Source organism: Neoarius graeffei, chromosome 21, assembly GCF_027579695.1.
Source record: "Neoarius graeffei isolate fNeoGra1 chromosome 21, fNeoGra1.pri, whole genome shotgun sequence".
Taxonomy (NCBI): Eukaryota; Metazoa; Chordata; class Actinopteri; order Siluriformes; family Ariidae; genus Neoarius; species Neoarius graeffei.
This window is the reverse complement of record NC_083589.1, coordinates 26,247,668-26,264,028: the sequence shown is the minus strand read 5'-3', so window position 1 is coordinate 26,264,028 and position 16,361 is coordinate 26,247,668.

Below are 16,361 nucleotides of genomic sequence, written 5' to 3'. Positions count from 1 at the left end.
TTTAGGTTCCATGTCTCGTCTATGAAATGAACAATCAAGCTAATGTATGGTTCAGACGTACGGCTTGACCACAGGTCAGAGGTTGTAGCAAAGTATTTGGCTGACAATATTTCCTGTTGCACAGATTCTTTGCACTTCAGGTAAAGTTTGGGAATGGCAGTCTTGGAAAAGTACTTTCGCCCTGGAGGTACATACCGTGGGTCGAGTACGTGGAGTAGATTTTTAAAACCGGGCTTCTCCACCGTGCTGAGAGGAAGCATGTCCTTCGCTATGTAATATGCCACTGCCTGGGTTATATCTTTATGGCATTTATCTGCTTTATCATAAGGCACTGATGTCGAGTACCTCTCCATGGTGGTCTGCTGCTTTTGTTGTGTTTGTTGAGGTGCTTTGATACGGCTGTATTCCAAAGGGTGAGCGCGGCTGAGGTGGTAAAACAAATTGGTCGTATTACCACTCTTGCTGGGGACCACGGTCTTGCAAATTCTGCAGACAACATTTGTCTGACTACGATCCGATTTAAAAAAAACAAAAAACTCCCACACTGGCGAGTTGACCTTACTGACTTTATCCACAATTTCCTCGCTTGTTCCGGCACTCATCTTTCTTTTCTTGGCCACGCTGTTTCTGGAAAAAAAATAAACATGACCACGAGACAACGAGATGGCACAACCAAACGCGATACTGTTACATGATTGGCTATCAGCGTGTCACTCCCCATGCGTTGCTAGGCACCAGAGGATGAGTGCCTTTGCTCATGCAACCAAGCTTGCTTCGCAGCAACAGTTGATTGAAAGCGGACCTAAACCAGAGAGGGCTCTGGCTAACGCTTGTTTCTTGAAAAAAAAAAACATTCTATCGAAACATTCTATCGAATGCATTTTCTATTGATATCAAGTACGTGTCTATCGCGATACGTATCGTTATCATTTTATCGCCCAGCCCTACCCGTTGTCCCCCCTATTATTTGCAATTAACATAGAGCCCTTAGCAGAAATGATAAGGGAAAATCCTTTGATCCATGGGATATCTAGTAAAGGAGGGACACACAAAATATCGATGTACGCGGACGATATAATATTGTATATAAGTGATCCTTTGAGTTCTATTCCAACACTGCTTAATTGCTTGGGGGACTTTGGATTTGCATCAGGCTATAAGGTTAATGAGTCCAAGTCTGAGGCAATGATGCTTGTGGGGAAATGGCCATCTGAACTGGAAAAGTCAGTCTCCTTTAAGTGGTCAGCCTTGGGATTCAGATATTTGGGTGTTATGATCACCCCAGATATTTCACAATTGTACAATTCAAACTATGGGAAACTAATTACTCAAATAAGAGCTGATTTAGAAAGATGGGAGATACTCCTGTTATCCTTGTTCGGCAGGATTGAAACAATCAAGGTGAATATCCTCCCAAGGTTGCTCTACCTTTTTCAGTCACTTCCGGTTTGGATTTCAACCTCTGTATTCAAAATGCTAGACAGGCTAATATCTACATTCATCTGGCAAAAGAGAAAGCCCAGAATTAGACTGAAACAATTAACTTGGCCCAAGAGGCTGGGAGGTCTTGACTTGCTGAACTTGAAATTATACTTTTGGGCGGCACAACTTAGAGCAATGGTGGAGTGGCTATTGCAAAATGAAGAAACAAATTGGCTTTCGCTAGAAAAAGATTCATGTGCAGCAATACCTCTTGAAGCACTACCTTTTTTGGATAAGAAAACTCAAAGCAAATTTAAGATTAAAAATGATTGGATTAAGTGCACTCAAAGAGTTTGGAACATGGTTAAGAAAAAGAGTGGAGCTCCCCTGGAGATTTCAAGAGCAATGAAAATTTCAGACCTAGTGAATTTTGAACCAAACAAACTGGATGTTGGGTTTAAAGAATGGGGAAATAGAGGGCTTACAATGATACACCAGATGTTTGAAGGGGAAATCCTGCGGTCTTTTAGACAACTGCAAGATAGATTTGGTCTGACAAGTAAAGACTTTTATAGGTACTTGCAACTGAGAAGTTACTTGATGTCACACAAAGAATGGAGTTTACTCAAGAAACAACCTACTCCTATAGAAGATTTGTTCATAAATATTATAAAAGAAAAGACAGGTACTAAGGTTGTTTCACGAATTTATAAATGTTTAAATTTGTTGATGTCAGGGAGCTCTCTTGATATAAAAGGGAAATGGGAGTTAGAAATGAATGTTATTATCGAAGATACAACCCCATTCCAAAAAAGTTGGGACAAAGTACAAATTGTAAATAAAAATGGAATGCAATGATGTGCAAGTTTCAAAATTCCATATTTTATTCAGAATAGAACATAGATGACATATCAAATGTTTAAACTGAGAAAATGTATCATTTAAAGAGAAAAATTAGGTGATTTTAAATTTCATGACAACAACACATCTCAAAAAAGTTGGGACAAGGCCATGTTTACCACTGTGAGACATCCCCTTTTCTCTTTACAACAGTCTGTGAATGTCTGGGGACTGAGGAGACAAGTTGCTCAAGTTTAGGGATAGGAATGTTAACCCATTCTTGTCTAATGTAGGATTCTATTTGCTCAACTGTCTTAGGTCTTTTTTGTTGTATCTTCCATTTTATGATGCGCCAAATGTTTTCTATGGGTGAAAGATCTGGACTGCAGGCTGGCCAGTTCAGTACCTGGACCCTTCTTCTATGCAGCCATGATGCTGTAATTGATGCAGTATGTGGTTTGGCACTGTCATGTTGGAAAATGCAAGGTCTTCCTTGAAAGAGATGGGATGGGAGCATATGTTGCTCTAGAACCTGGATATACCTTTCAGCATTGATGGTGTCTTTCCAGATGTGTAAGCTGTCCATGCCACACGCACTAATGCAACCCCATACCATCAGAGATGCAGGCTTCTGAACTGAGCGCCGATAACAACTTGGGTCGTCCTTATCCTCTTTAGTCCGAATGACACAGCGTCCCTGATTTCCATAAAGAACTTCAAATTTTGATTCGTCTGACCACAGAACAGTTTTCCACTTTGCCACAGTCCATTTTAAATGAGCCTTGGCCCAGAGAAGACGTCTATGCTTCTAGATCATGTTTAGATATGGCTTCTTCTTTGAACTATAGAGTTTTAGCTGGCAACGGCGGATGGCACGGTGAATTGTGTTCACAGATAATGTTCTCTGGAAATATTCCTGAGCCCATTTTGTGATTTCCAATACAGAAACATGCCTGTATGCAGTGCCGTCTAAGGGCCCGAAGATCACGGGCACCCAGTATGGTTTTCCGGCCTTGACCCTTACGCACAGAAATTCTTCCAGGTTCTCTGAATCTTTTGATAATATTATGAACAGTAGATGATGATATGTTCAAACTCTTTGCAATTTTACACTGTCAGACTCCTTTCTGATATTGCTCCACTATTTGTCGGCGCAGAATTAGGGGGATTGGTGATCCTCTTCCCATCTTTACTTCTGAGAGCCGCTGCCACTCCAAGATGCTCTTTTTATACCCAGTCATGTTAATGACCTATTGCCAATTGACCTAATGAGTTGCAATTTGGTCCTCCAGCTGTTCCTTTTTTGTACCCTTAACTTTTCCAGCCTCTTATTGCCCCGTCCCAACTTTTTTGAGATGTGTTGCTGTCATGAAATTTCAAATGAGCCAATATTTGGCATAAAATTTGAAAATGTCTCACTTTCGACATTTGATATGTTGTCTATGTTCTATTGTGAATACAATATCAGTTTTTGAGATTTGTAAATTATTGCATTCCATTTTTATTTACAATTTGTACTTTGTCCCAACTTTTTTGGAATCGGGGTTGTACATGCTGGGAAGATGTGTGTGAGGAGGGACATAAAATAACCAATCGCCCAATGTGGAAAGAATTCAATTGGAAACTGAACGTGAGGTATTTTAGAACCCCCTCCATAACTTCCAAATTTGACAGTAACAAAACAAATTTGTGCTGGAGGGATTGTCACCAGATAGGAGACCACACACACATATTTTGGGACTGCCCAAAGTTGAAAAACTATTGGGAAGGGATTCAGAAAGAAATATTCTCTATATTAAACATTGATTTACCTCTGACCCCACAATTTTATATTATAGGAACACTCCCTAAGGGAAGATGGGAAAAAAATGAAGCTGTATCTATTACATGTCCTATTATTAATAGCTAAGAAGATGATAACTGTCTTGTGGTTGAAACCGCTCCCTCCCACTGTACCCCAGTGGCAGGAGAGAGTGAAAAAGGTATATGTGATGGAGAAGATAACAGCACACCTTCATCTCAAGATGGACATTTTCTCAACAAGATGGGGCCCTATAAGCAAATACTTAAACCTGCCAATGTGAAACATAAACAAACTATGCTATCTCAGAACTGTCCAAGTGTGATTTAGAAGAATGTCAGAAACAGTCCAGTGACTGAGTGTTTGCCAAACTGTTATTTCTTTGATTGTTCAGTTTATACATTTCATGAATAACATTGAAGTTTTCTTTTTCATATGTATGTAACAGAAAGAAAAAACTGATGTAAACTAAAAGATGTGTAAATACATATGAATACCAATAAAAACTTGGTTCAAAAAGAAACTTCCACATCATTGCATTCCGTTTTTATTTACAATTTGTACTTTGTCCCAACTTTTTTGGAATCGGGGTTGTACCACCACAGGAACCTGATTGTAAGTGCAAGGCAACGTTTCATATAAAACTAGTTAAACAACTAGTGAAACAACAGTTTCATATGTAAAACTAGTTAAAACAGGTTTAGTAGTCCACTAGCTTGTTGGACAATGGACCATTTCTGTCATGTAAGGGTGATAGACGGATGTCATCGCAGGAAGAGTTTTATTGAAAGCACGCTAGCAAACAGATCCAAAACGGAGACAAAGGCAGAGTCAAAAAACAGGCAGTGGTCCAGCAAGGCACAGATAGGATGTCTGAGGGAATACAATACTCACAGTCCAAAAACACAAACAGGGTCAAAACCAGAAAAGCCATACAAAATACAAGGCTTGGTAATGTCAGATGCAGGGTATTGCGGCTACCAGATCCAACTAACCAAATGTTCAGAAGCCGCGGTGGGCTAAGCAGGGGAAACAATTGTCTTACGCGCACTCAATGATCCAATGTCCACACAATTACTCCCGTTTCTGTAGTTTATTGCTCTCCATTTCATTTAGACTCCAGTAGTCTTTCCAAGTGCAAGGCAGAGCAAAGACATCCAAACGAACAGAAGTTTTAGGTGAGTCCATGCGATGTGCTATGTGCAGTACACAAAAGATAGCCCTCCCCGTGCTCACCCCACGCCAAACTGAACTGAAGCGCAGGTGTCAGGTAAAGCTAATTAAGGCTCCCAATTGCGCACCGCACACGCCCAGCACCACACCCATGTCGAAAAGTAACCAATAAAATGAAAAACAACACAAACAAAATAAACCAATACCCATAAAATTAACACCATAATAAAAAGCAAAAAATAAGAAAGTATTTATGGCTCCTACATTCCGGCCCCTAATTATGCTTTAGGCCATAATTACAAAACAACCAAATATGTAGGAGACAAAAAAAAGCACTAATAACCAATATTCAACCACTATTAGTTACTATTATTGGATCTAGAACTCCTGAGAATAATCTTTTAAATGCCCTTTTTCTTTAAGTTGTGTTACTCTTTTGTTATTTGTTGTTATCCATACAGCTCATCAGTCCTCTGCTTCCTGAAGCAGACATATTTTAGTGATGGGTCTCTCCAAGAATCCAGTTTTTGTTTTGACACAAACTCTGCGAACATGTCCTCTTCTGTCTTGATCCGCTTCCACAATTCTTCCAGTGAGCCATGAATTGCGTGGAGCAGTGTCATCCACAACGATAACAAGGTCTCCAGGGATGAAGTTCCGTTTGATGACCTGCCACTTCTGCCGCTCCTGAAGTAGAGGTAAGTATTCTTTCACCCATCGCCTCCAGAACAAGTCAGACATGTACTGAACCTGTCTCCAATGCCGACGGGCGTACACGTCTTCCTTCTGGAATACCCCTGGTGGTAATGACGGTTTGCATTTGAGCAGCAAGAGATGGTTGGGCGTCAATGCTTCCAGGTCATTCAAATTAGTTGAGGCTTTAGTAATGGGGCGGCTGTTGATGATGGCTTTGACCTCACAAAAGACTGTGTGGAGGCCCTCTTCATCAAGGCTCTGTGTTCACAAGACAGAATTCAAGGCTTTCCTGACAGACCTTATCAGCCGCTCCCACACTCCACCATGATGAGACCCAGCAGGAGGATTGAATGTCCATTTCATGCCTTTCTGGAGGAGGTAGTCACTGATCTGGACATGATTCCATTTCCCTATTGCCTCTCTCAGTTTGCGCTCGGCCCCAACGAAGTTCGTTCCATTATCTGACCGTAGCTCCAGCACTTGGCCTCGCCTTGCCATGAAGCGTCTGAGGACATGGATAAAGGAATCTGTGTCCAAGGATGATAGCACCTCGAAGTGTACAGCTCTTATAGCCAGGCATGTAAAAATCACCCCATACTTCTTTATCATACTTCGGCCTCGTTTGATCTCAAAAGGACCGAAGCAGTCCACCTCTACCCTGGTGAAAGGTGGCTCATCAGGAGAAACCCTGTCATGTGGAAGATCTGCCACGTACTGATTTGCTGGTGCTGCATTCAGCCGATGACAGACCACACACTTTGACAGAACCTTCCTTATGGCAACACAGGCGCCTGGAATCCAGTACTTCTGACGCAACTGTGACAGCATGTGGTTACACCCACCATGACCTGTGACCTGATGCACATGATTGAGGATGAGAGTGGAAAGGTGGAGGTCCTTAGCTAGCATAGCTGGATGTTTTGCCTCATCTGGCATGGCTGCTCGATCAAGCCTACCACCGACTCTCAGTACACCATCTTCCAAGATGGGGTCAAGCTTGTAGAGGTGACTGCTTTTCTTCACCCTTTCCCCATTTTGCAGACATGCCAGCTCGTCTGAAAACCTCTGCCATTGGCAAAAGCTGATAATTGCCTTTTCAGCCCCAGCAAATTCCTCCATCGACAGGGGTCCTTTCTCCACAACCTGCACCCTCACACTTTGCATCTCCTCCTGCAGCCTCCTTTCCAGCTGTCCTCCTGCACCAGACTGAGTGAGCTCTTCCATCAGCTCTTTCCTCCTTCGTTGACAGTCCAACATCCACTTCCTGAACCGAAGCAGCCAGCCGACAGCCCTCCTCAGCCGGGTCCAAGACGAGAAGTGTCCAATGAAGTGCATGACCGAGTCAGCCTGTTCTTCAGCCTGGACAGCGTTCACAGACACAACCGCCTTAACCTCAGGGTCTTCTGAGGAGAGCTTCCCAGAAAGTTCAATGTTTGCTGGCCATCTAACTTCAGGTTCCATGAGAAAGCTTGGTCCCAGCAACCAGACTTCAGACTTTAGGAACGTGCTCACCCTAGCTCCTCTAGAGGCCAGGTCTGCAGGATTGCTAGAGGTGTTCACGTACCTCCATTGAGATGATTCAGTTGTGGAGAGAATCTCTGCAACACGATTTGCCACAAAGGTTTTAAATCTCATCTCATCTCATTATCTCTAGCCGCTTTATCCTTCTACAGGGTCCCAGGCAAGCTGGAGCCTATCCCAGCTGACTACGGGCGAAAGGCGGGGTACACCCTGGACAAGTCGCCAGGTAGGTTTTAAATCATGAGGTTTTATTGTTGATGTATTTAAGTACTGATGTACTGTCACTCCAGAACACAGACTCTTGCAGAGGCATCCTTAACTCCTTTTTCCACAGCTTATCCATTCTGCTTGCCACCACTGCCGCAGTAAGCTCCATCCGTGGGATGGTAATGGGTTTTAATGGTGCCACGCGGGCCTTTCCCAATACAAAGGCACAATGAGCCTGTCCATGGATGTTCTGCTGTAACAGGTATGTCACCATTCCATATCCATCCTCACTCGCATCTGCAAAATGGTGAAGCTGGGTGGATGCGACTTCTCCAAAGCCAGGAGGCTTGAAGCACCTGACAACCTTGAAATCATCCAGCTGTTTGAGCTCCTCCAACCACATAGTCCATTCTTGAGCAGTGGCGGCTGGCAGAGGGTCATCCCAGCCCAGCTGACATCTGCACAGGTTCTGCAGGATTCTTTTAGCAACAAGTATGCCTGGTGACAGGAATCCCAAGGGATCGTAAATAGAACTAATGACAGATAAGATGCCTCTCCTTTTCAGGGGCCTGTCCCGTAGCGTTATCTTGAACCCAAAAGAGTCTGATTGAATGCACTATTGAACTCCCAGGGCTCTTTCCACTGGTAAGTTTCCACTGTCCAAGTCCAGATCTTTAACTTCAAGAGATCTGTCTTCTTGAGGTATAGCAGCGAGCACCTTGCGACTGTTGCTGATCCACTTAGTGAGCTGAAATCCTCCTTTATTACAGAGTGCGCACAGCTCCTGATAGAGGGTTAGAGCCTCTTCTTCAGTGCCAACTGATGCCAAACAGTCGTCAACATAAAAATTGTTAAGGACAGTGTCCACAGTCGTTTGACTGAAGAGGTCTTGATTATCTTCAGCACACTTTCTGAGGGCAAAAGATGCACAGCTAGGAGATGATGTGGCTCCAAACAGATGGACGACCATTCTATGTTCCACCAGATCTTGATCATGTTCTCCATCTGGCCACCATAGAAAACGTAACAGATCAGAGTTTGTTCTTGGTACTCTGACCTGATGAAACATAGCTGTGATGTCTGCCATGAGAACAATTAGCTCCTTTTGGAACCTGCTAATAACACCAACCAATGAGCTGGTGAGATCTGGGCCTTGAAGAAGTTGGACGTTTAAAGATGTGCCCTGGAAAGTTGCTGCACAATCAAAAACGACTCTCAGCTTCTTCTTTTTACGGTGATACACCCCATGGTGTGGGAGGTACCACACCCTTCCATCACTACGGCCTAGATCCTCTGGGGGCACTCTCTCAGCGTAGCCCTTTGCCATCATGTCACTCATGAAATCTGTATAATGAGTGTGGAACAAACTGTCCTTCGTGAACCTCCTTTTGAGGCTCAAGGCACGCTGCACTGCCACATTCCTGTTGTTGGGCAGCTTTGTGTCTGCTTTCCTCAAGGGCAAACCGATGCTGTAATGCCCATCAACCAACTTGACTGACTCATTAACAAACTCCATGAACTGACTGTCTTCTCTGGATAAGTCTGGCTGCCCATCTTGAACACATTCGGGGAAGTCAGCCTTTACCTGCTGCTCCCACAGATCATCAAGTGTGACAATGGAAATCCTGCTGACCGTGGCTGCTCGTTCGACACAGGTGGAGTCATCAGTGCAGTCCCCCCTCAGTGGACCATTCACAGTCCATCCCAATATGGTCTTCACTGCATAAAGGCCACTATCTGCACCTCGAATGATCTCCCAAGGTTCCAAGGCCCTAGGAACATTTGTCCCAATGATCAGGTCCACTTCAGAGTCGATCTCCATTATCTTCACATCCTTCAGATGTGTCCATTTGAAAGGGTCTTCCTTCCTTGGAATGTTGCCTTGATGGACAGGCATGCATTTCTGTGTGAAGAGCTCTGGTAGTGCACAGAAACAGTTCATGTCCAGTCCAGCTACCTCCAGGTTCATCACAATATGGCTACTGACAACTTTCTCCTGACCCATTGTCCTGAGGAGGATGCCAGTTTTCCTTCCAGTAACGTTCAGCCTATTCATGAGGCGTTCTGTGCAGAATGAAGCAGAACTCCCTAGATCTAGGAAGGCATATGTTATAACTACTTCATTCCCTTTCCTAGACTTCACCTGGACAGGCAAGATGGCAAGTGTACAATCACGCTCTCAGGCCCCAGTAAGCCCACTGGATTGTACAGAAATTGGACCACTGCCACTGGCCCCTCCACTGTCTCCCTTGCCTCCTTGATTCATCTTTGCTGAACCAAGTTCTGACTCCATTGAGCAGATGTGTAACAAGGTAGGATGCCTCAGATTGCACACCTTACAGAAAAGACGTTTTGTGCAGTCTTTACTTCTGTGCCCAATGCACAAGCAGCCATAGCACATGCCATTTTCCTTCAAGAAAGACATCTTGTCACTGTGTGCTTTCTTTTCCAATGAAAAGCATAGGTCCAAGGTATGCCCTGCTCCACAGAACAAGCAACTCTTTGTGACAGGTGAGGCATCAACTTGCCTAACATCACACGCTGACTTCTTGACATGGCGTTGTGAGCCTTTATCCATAGGAGCAATGGTAGTAGCAAAACTACTTCCTTTAGGTTTAGCAGAGTAAGGTTGGGATTTAACATGTTTCACCTCTCTTCTTACAGCACCTGGAGGATCATGTAACGTTAGATCTCCAAACAGTGGGTCACTTGCTATTTTAACTTGCTTCTCCACAAACTCAACAACGTCATGAAAGGAAGCTCTGTGTCTTGATGTTTCCTGTAAATTACAAGCAACTTCCCTCCATCTCTCCTTGAGCTTGTATGGTAACTTCTTAATCACTGTTTGCATGTTACTTGGTGTATCCAGTTCCAAACTGAAATTAATTCCTCTCATTGTGTTATTGCATTGCCTTAAGAAGATGCTGTATGCTTGAAGTGCTTTCACGTTGTAGAGCTCTCTAAGGTGTGGGTGGAGCACAGAGGATGGCAGGACAAAGCTTCAGGGAACAACAGGCTTTTATTGCCAGACTTTTCAGGATAACAATCATTCCTATTTGGCAAATACACACACACACATGCTGTGTTCTTGTCCCAGGTAGAGCTCTCCTCTGCTCTCCCTCTGCCTCCTTAAATAGGGCGCGGTTACTGGGAAGACACACAAACACAGGTTAATTACCGTCAGGTGTAGTGATTCTGCCACTCACCTTCCCTGGCTCTGCCCTCCTGTCACAGACCGGCGCTTGACCACGCCCCCGCTGCCACATACCCCCACTGCCCGACTCAGGCCGGGCGCCCGTCCGGCCCGCAGCCGACTCCCCCCCCCTTGACGGGAGAGGAAGTCCGCCACGACCATCTGCGCCCCCGGCCTGTGGACCACCTTGAAATTGAAGGGTTGGAGTGCCAGATACCAACGGGTGATCCGCGCATTGGCATCTTTCATGTGGTGGAACCACTGGAGGGGTGCGTGGTCCGAACAGAGGGTGAAAGGGCGCCCCAGCAGGTAGTAACGGAGGGCGAGGACCGCCCACTTGATCGCCAGGCATTCCTTCTCAATAGTGCTGTAGCGCCCCTCATGCACCGACAGCTTCCTGCTGATGTACAGGATGGGGCGGTCCTCCCCCTCCACCTCCTGGGACAACACCGCCCCCAGCCCTCTGTCCAACGCGTTGGTCTGCAACACAAAAGGGAGAGAAAAGTCAGGGGAGTGTAATAGTGGCCCCCCACACAGTGCAGCCTTTACCTCAGAGAATGCCCGCTGGCACTGCTCCGTCCACTGGACTGGATCTGGCGCCCCCTTTTTAGTGAGGTCAGTCAGCGGGCTGGTGATGTCCGAATAATTAGGTATAAACCTACGATAGTAGCCAGCCAGCCCCAGGAACTGTCTCACCCCCTTTTTGGTCTTGGGCCTCGGGCAGGCCGCAATCGCTGCTGTCTTATTAATTTGGGGACGCACCTGCCCGTTGCCCAAGTGGAAGCCCAGATACCGTACTTCCACCCACCCAATCGCACACTTCTTCGGGTTGGCAGTGAGACCCGCCCGCCTCAGCGACCTAAGGACGGCCCTCAGGTGTTGCAGGTGCCGCTGCCAGTCGTTACTATAAATGATAATATCATCAAGATATGCGGCCGCATAGGTGGCGTGGGGCCAGAGGACCCTGTCCATCAGCCGCTGAAACGTAGCGGGCGCCCCAAACAGCCCAAAAGGAAGTGTGACAAATTGGTGTAAGCCGAACGGTGTGGAAAAGGCCGTTTTCTCCCGGGATAACGGAGTCAAGGGGATCTGCCAATATCCCTTCATCAAATCCAGTGTCGAGTAAAAGCGAGCCGTGCCGAGTCGATCGAGCAGCTCGTCAATACAAGGCATTGGGTACGCGTCGAATTTAGACACCGCGTTGACTTTTCTATAGTCCACACAGAACCGGACCGACCCGTCGGCCTTGGGTACCAAGACCACCGGGCTGCTCCAGTCACTGTGGGACTCCTCGACGATGTCCATTTCGAGCATGGTCTGAAGTTCTTCCCGAACCACCTTTTTTTTGTGTTCGGGTAGCCTGTAAGGGCGGCTACGCACTACCACCCCCGGGGGCGTCTCGATGTGGTGTTCTATGAGGTTAGTGCGACCAGGCAGGGGCGAGAACACATCCGAAAACTCGGCCTGCAACTGGGCGACCTCTGTGAGTTGGGTCGGGGAGAGGTGGTCTCCACAGGGGACCGGAGAGGTACATGATGCCAATGTCCCTTTTTGAACCTCCGGCCCCAGCTCCGCCTTCTCCGGAACTACCGACACCAACGCCACGGGGACCTCCTCGTTCCAGAGTTTAAGCAGATTGAGGTGGTAGATCTGTAGTGCCCCCCCGTCCGTTCGCCTCACCTCATAGTCAACGTCCCCGACTCGCCGTGTGACCTCAAAGGGTCCTTGCCACTTGGCGATCAATTTGGAGCTCGACATGGGCAACAGTACGAGTACCTTATCTCCCGGTGTGAACTCTCTAAGGCGCGTACCCTTGTTGTACAGGCGGACTTGCCATTCCTGGGCCTGCCGCAAATTCTCCTGAGTTAGGTGGGTGAGCATGTGGAGTTTTGCGCGCAGGTCCATAACGTACTGAATTTCGTTTTTACTCTGTGAAGGTCCCTCCTCCCAATTTTCTCGCAGCACATCTAAAATGCCGCGCGGCTTACGCCCGTATAACAATTCAAACGGGGAGAACCCCATGGAAGCTTGGGGGACCTCTCGCACTGCAAATAACAAGGGTTCGAGCCATTTATCCCAGTTACGTGCGTCCTCACTTATGAATTATTTAATTATATTCTTGAGGGTGCGATTGAACCGTTCAACTAAACCGTCCATTTGTGGGTGATAAACGCTGGTGCGGATCGGCTTAATACCTAATAGCCCATACAGTTCGCTCAGTGTTCGTGACATAAACGAGGTGCCTTGGTCAGTCAGAATCTCTTTCGGGATTCCAACTCGGGAGATGATGTGGAAGAGGGCCTCCGCAATACTGCGTGCTGAGATATTGCGAAGAGGCACCGCTTTTGGGTATCGCGTTGCATAGTCCACCAGAACTAATATAAAGCGGCACCCTCGTGTTGACCGATCTAATGGCCCGACGAGATCCATCCCGATTCTTTCGAACGGGGTCTCGATTAATGGTAGGGGGCGCAAAGGCGCTTTTGGAATGGCCGCTGGATTTACTAACTGGCATTCGCGGCACGCCGTACACCACCTACGGACATCGCCGCGAATCCCCGGCCAATAGAATCGGGCCATTATTCGGGCTAGTGTCTTATCCTGCCCTAGGTGTCCAGCCATGGGATTAAAGTGAGCCGCCTGAAATACCAATTCCCGGCGGCTCTTTGGAATTAAGAGCTGTGTGACTCGCTCTTTCGTCTGAGTGTCCTGCGTCACTCGGTATAATCTATCCTTCATAATAGAAAAATAGGGGAAGGACGGGGTGGCATTCGGCTGGAGCGTTTGAACATCGATTACTCTCACTTGGTCAAACGCATGTCGCAGAGTCTCGTCTCGCAATTGTTCTAATGGGAAATCTGCGAGGGATTCCCCAACAGAAAGAGGAGGAGCCGGTGGCTCCTCACTCTGTCGCGGAGATGACGTAGACAGCTCTGCGACAGCAGCTCCAGCCAAAGCGACACCGGGACCTCCCCCTGTCAAATGGCAGGACCCACTCTTTACTAGGCGCGTCATTAAACCCCGAAATCCCGGCCAATCAGTCCCCAAAATTAAAGAGTGGGTAAGGCGAGGATTAACCGCCGCCTTCACTATAGATTTTTCCCCTCTGAAAAATATGTGGACCGACACCAAAGGGTAGCTGTGAACATCCCCGTGCACACACAACACCTTCACCCCCTGTGCTCCCCCCAGTGCCTCGTCTTGCACCAGGATTTGGCGGATCGAGGTCTGATTGCAACCAGAATCCACCAACGCCTGATATGTAGCCCCTTGGACACTCACCGGTATGCGATACGCTCCAGCCCGATCGACGGCAGCCTCTGGCGCATCGGGGATCTGTACCACCGCGCCCACCTCCATTGCTGCGCACTGTTGTTGAAGGTGGCCCGGCTCCCCGCAGCGCCAGCAAACCGGCCCGGGCTTTCCCTCTGCACCGGTGCTCTGGGGCTCACTCACCTGGGGGGGGGGGGGAGAGACAGACACAGAAGGGAGAAACGAGAGGGCACCACGGGTGCGGCGGGCCGGCTGGGGTGGAGCCGGCCCCCGTCTCCGTGGTGGGGGAATGGGGCGAGGACGGGACACAGAATGGAAGGGAGAAAGAGAGAGAGAAGAGGAGAGAAGAGAAGACGTCGTCGGCTGTCCTGCCGCCGGAACAGCCGCCAAATGATCCTCCGCCAGTCCTACTGCCTGATCCAGCGACGCCGGGCGGTGGCACTGGACCCATTCCGCGGTTCTGGCTGGTAAGCGGGCGATGAACTGCTCCAGCACCACCTGATCGATGATTCCCTCGGCGTCGCGATCGTCGGCCCTCAGCCACCGCCAGCAGGCGTCCCGGAGCTGCTGGCCGAACGCGAACGGCCGGCCGACTTCCTCCAACCGCAGCGCGCGGAAGCGCTGGCGCTGTTGTTCTGGTGTGCGCCCCACGCGCTGGAGGATGGCCCGGCGAAGGTCCGCGTAGGCCAGCCGGCGGTCGGCGGGGAGCTGTAGCGCGGCCAGCTGCGCCTCTCCCGTCAGGAGGGGGAGGAGGCGCGCCGCGCGCTGCTCCATCGGCCACCCCGAGGCTTCGGCGACCTGTTCAAACAATGCGAGGAACGCCTCGGGGTCGTCCTGCGGGCCCATCTTGGTCACGGTGAGGGGAGACGGGCCCGCGGCCAGGATGTTGGTGGACCCCGCCGACGCGAGGAAATGCCGGAACGCCTCGCGATCTTCCTGCTGGGCCAGCACCAGGGCTTCGAAGCGCCGCTCTTGTTCCTTTCGGAGCGTGATGAGCGCCTGGTGCTGGCTTTGCTGAGCCGTGGCGAGGGCGTGGACCAGGTCCGCGAACGGGGAGGATTCCATGGGGCTGCTGTGTTGGTGCTCCACCTTTTTCCCGGGTTTCGGCACCACTGTAGAGCTCTCTAAGGTGTGGGTGGAGCACAGAGGATGGCAGGACAAAGCTTCAGGGAACAACAGGCTTTTATTGCCAGACTTTTCAGTATAACAATCGTTCCTATTTGGCAAATACACACACACACACACACACACACGCTGTGTTCTTGTCCTGGGTAGAGCTCTCCTCTGCTCTCCCTCTGCCTCCTTAAATAGGGCGCGGTTACTGGGAAGACACACAAACACAGGTTAATTACCGTCAGGTGTAGTGATTCTGCCACTCACCTTCCCTGGCTCCGCCCTCCTGTCACAGACCGGAGCTTGACCATGCCCCCGCTGCCACACACATCTTCAGATTTTATAACTGGCCAGGCAAGTATCTTTCCCATGTAGGCAGCAGCTATCTTCATGGGATTACCAAACTGCTCCTGTAGCAGTAACTTGGCCTTTGTGTATCCCTCCTCCTCATGCATATGCTCACAGCCTCGCACCAGCTCTCGAGGCTGCCCTCTAGTGTATTGCTCGAGGAAATACAGGCGATCTCTGGCACTGTAGGTCTTTTGCTCAATGTTGTGTTCGAATGACCTCATAAATGTTTGAAATTGCAATGGGTCTCCATCAAATGTTTGCATGTCCCACTTTGGGAGTAAAGAGTGGTACTTCTGCTCCACTAGCATTGATGTAATTTCATTTTGTTTCTCTAGGACTGCTACCAGATGTTTAGACTCAGAACTTTGCATTCCAAATGTAGCTTGGTGATGTTTAAACTGAGGCTGTGGATGGGCTGAAGGCAGGTAAGTAGACATGACTTGTGAATGTGGTACCATGTTTACTGTGAGAGTTGGTGGTTGAACAGATGGTGTGGCCTGTGATTGTTTCACTTTGGGCCTGGCGCCCAGCAAGTGGTCTCCTGCTGCAGTATGACATGGCTGTTGCACTGATGCCTTTGGAACGAATATCTCAGCTTCCACATTTAACGGACAAAGATTAACCTTCTTTCTTTCTCTTTCCAGGTAAGAATTCATACCATTTGTTTTGCTCCTGCTGACATCAGATGGACAAGAGTCAGACACTCTGAGGACATTCAATTTAGCTGCAGATGCAACAATATCCATTTCCAAATCCAACCGTTCCTTCCTT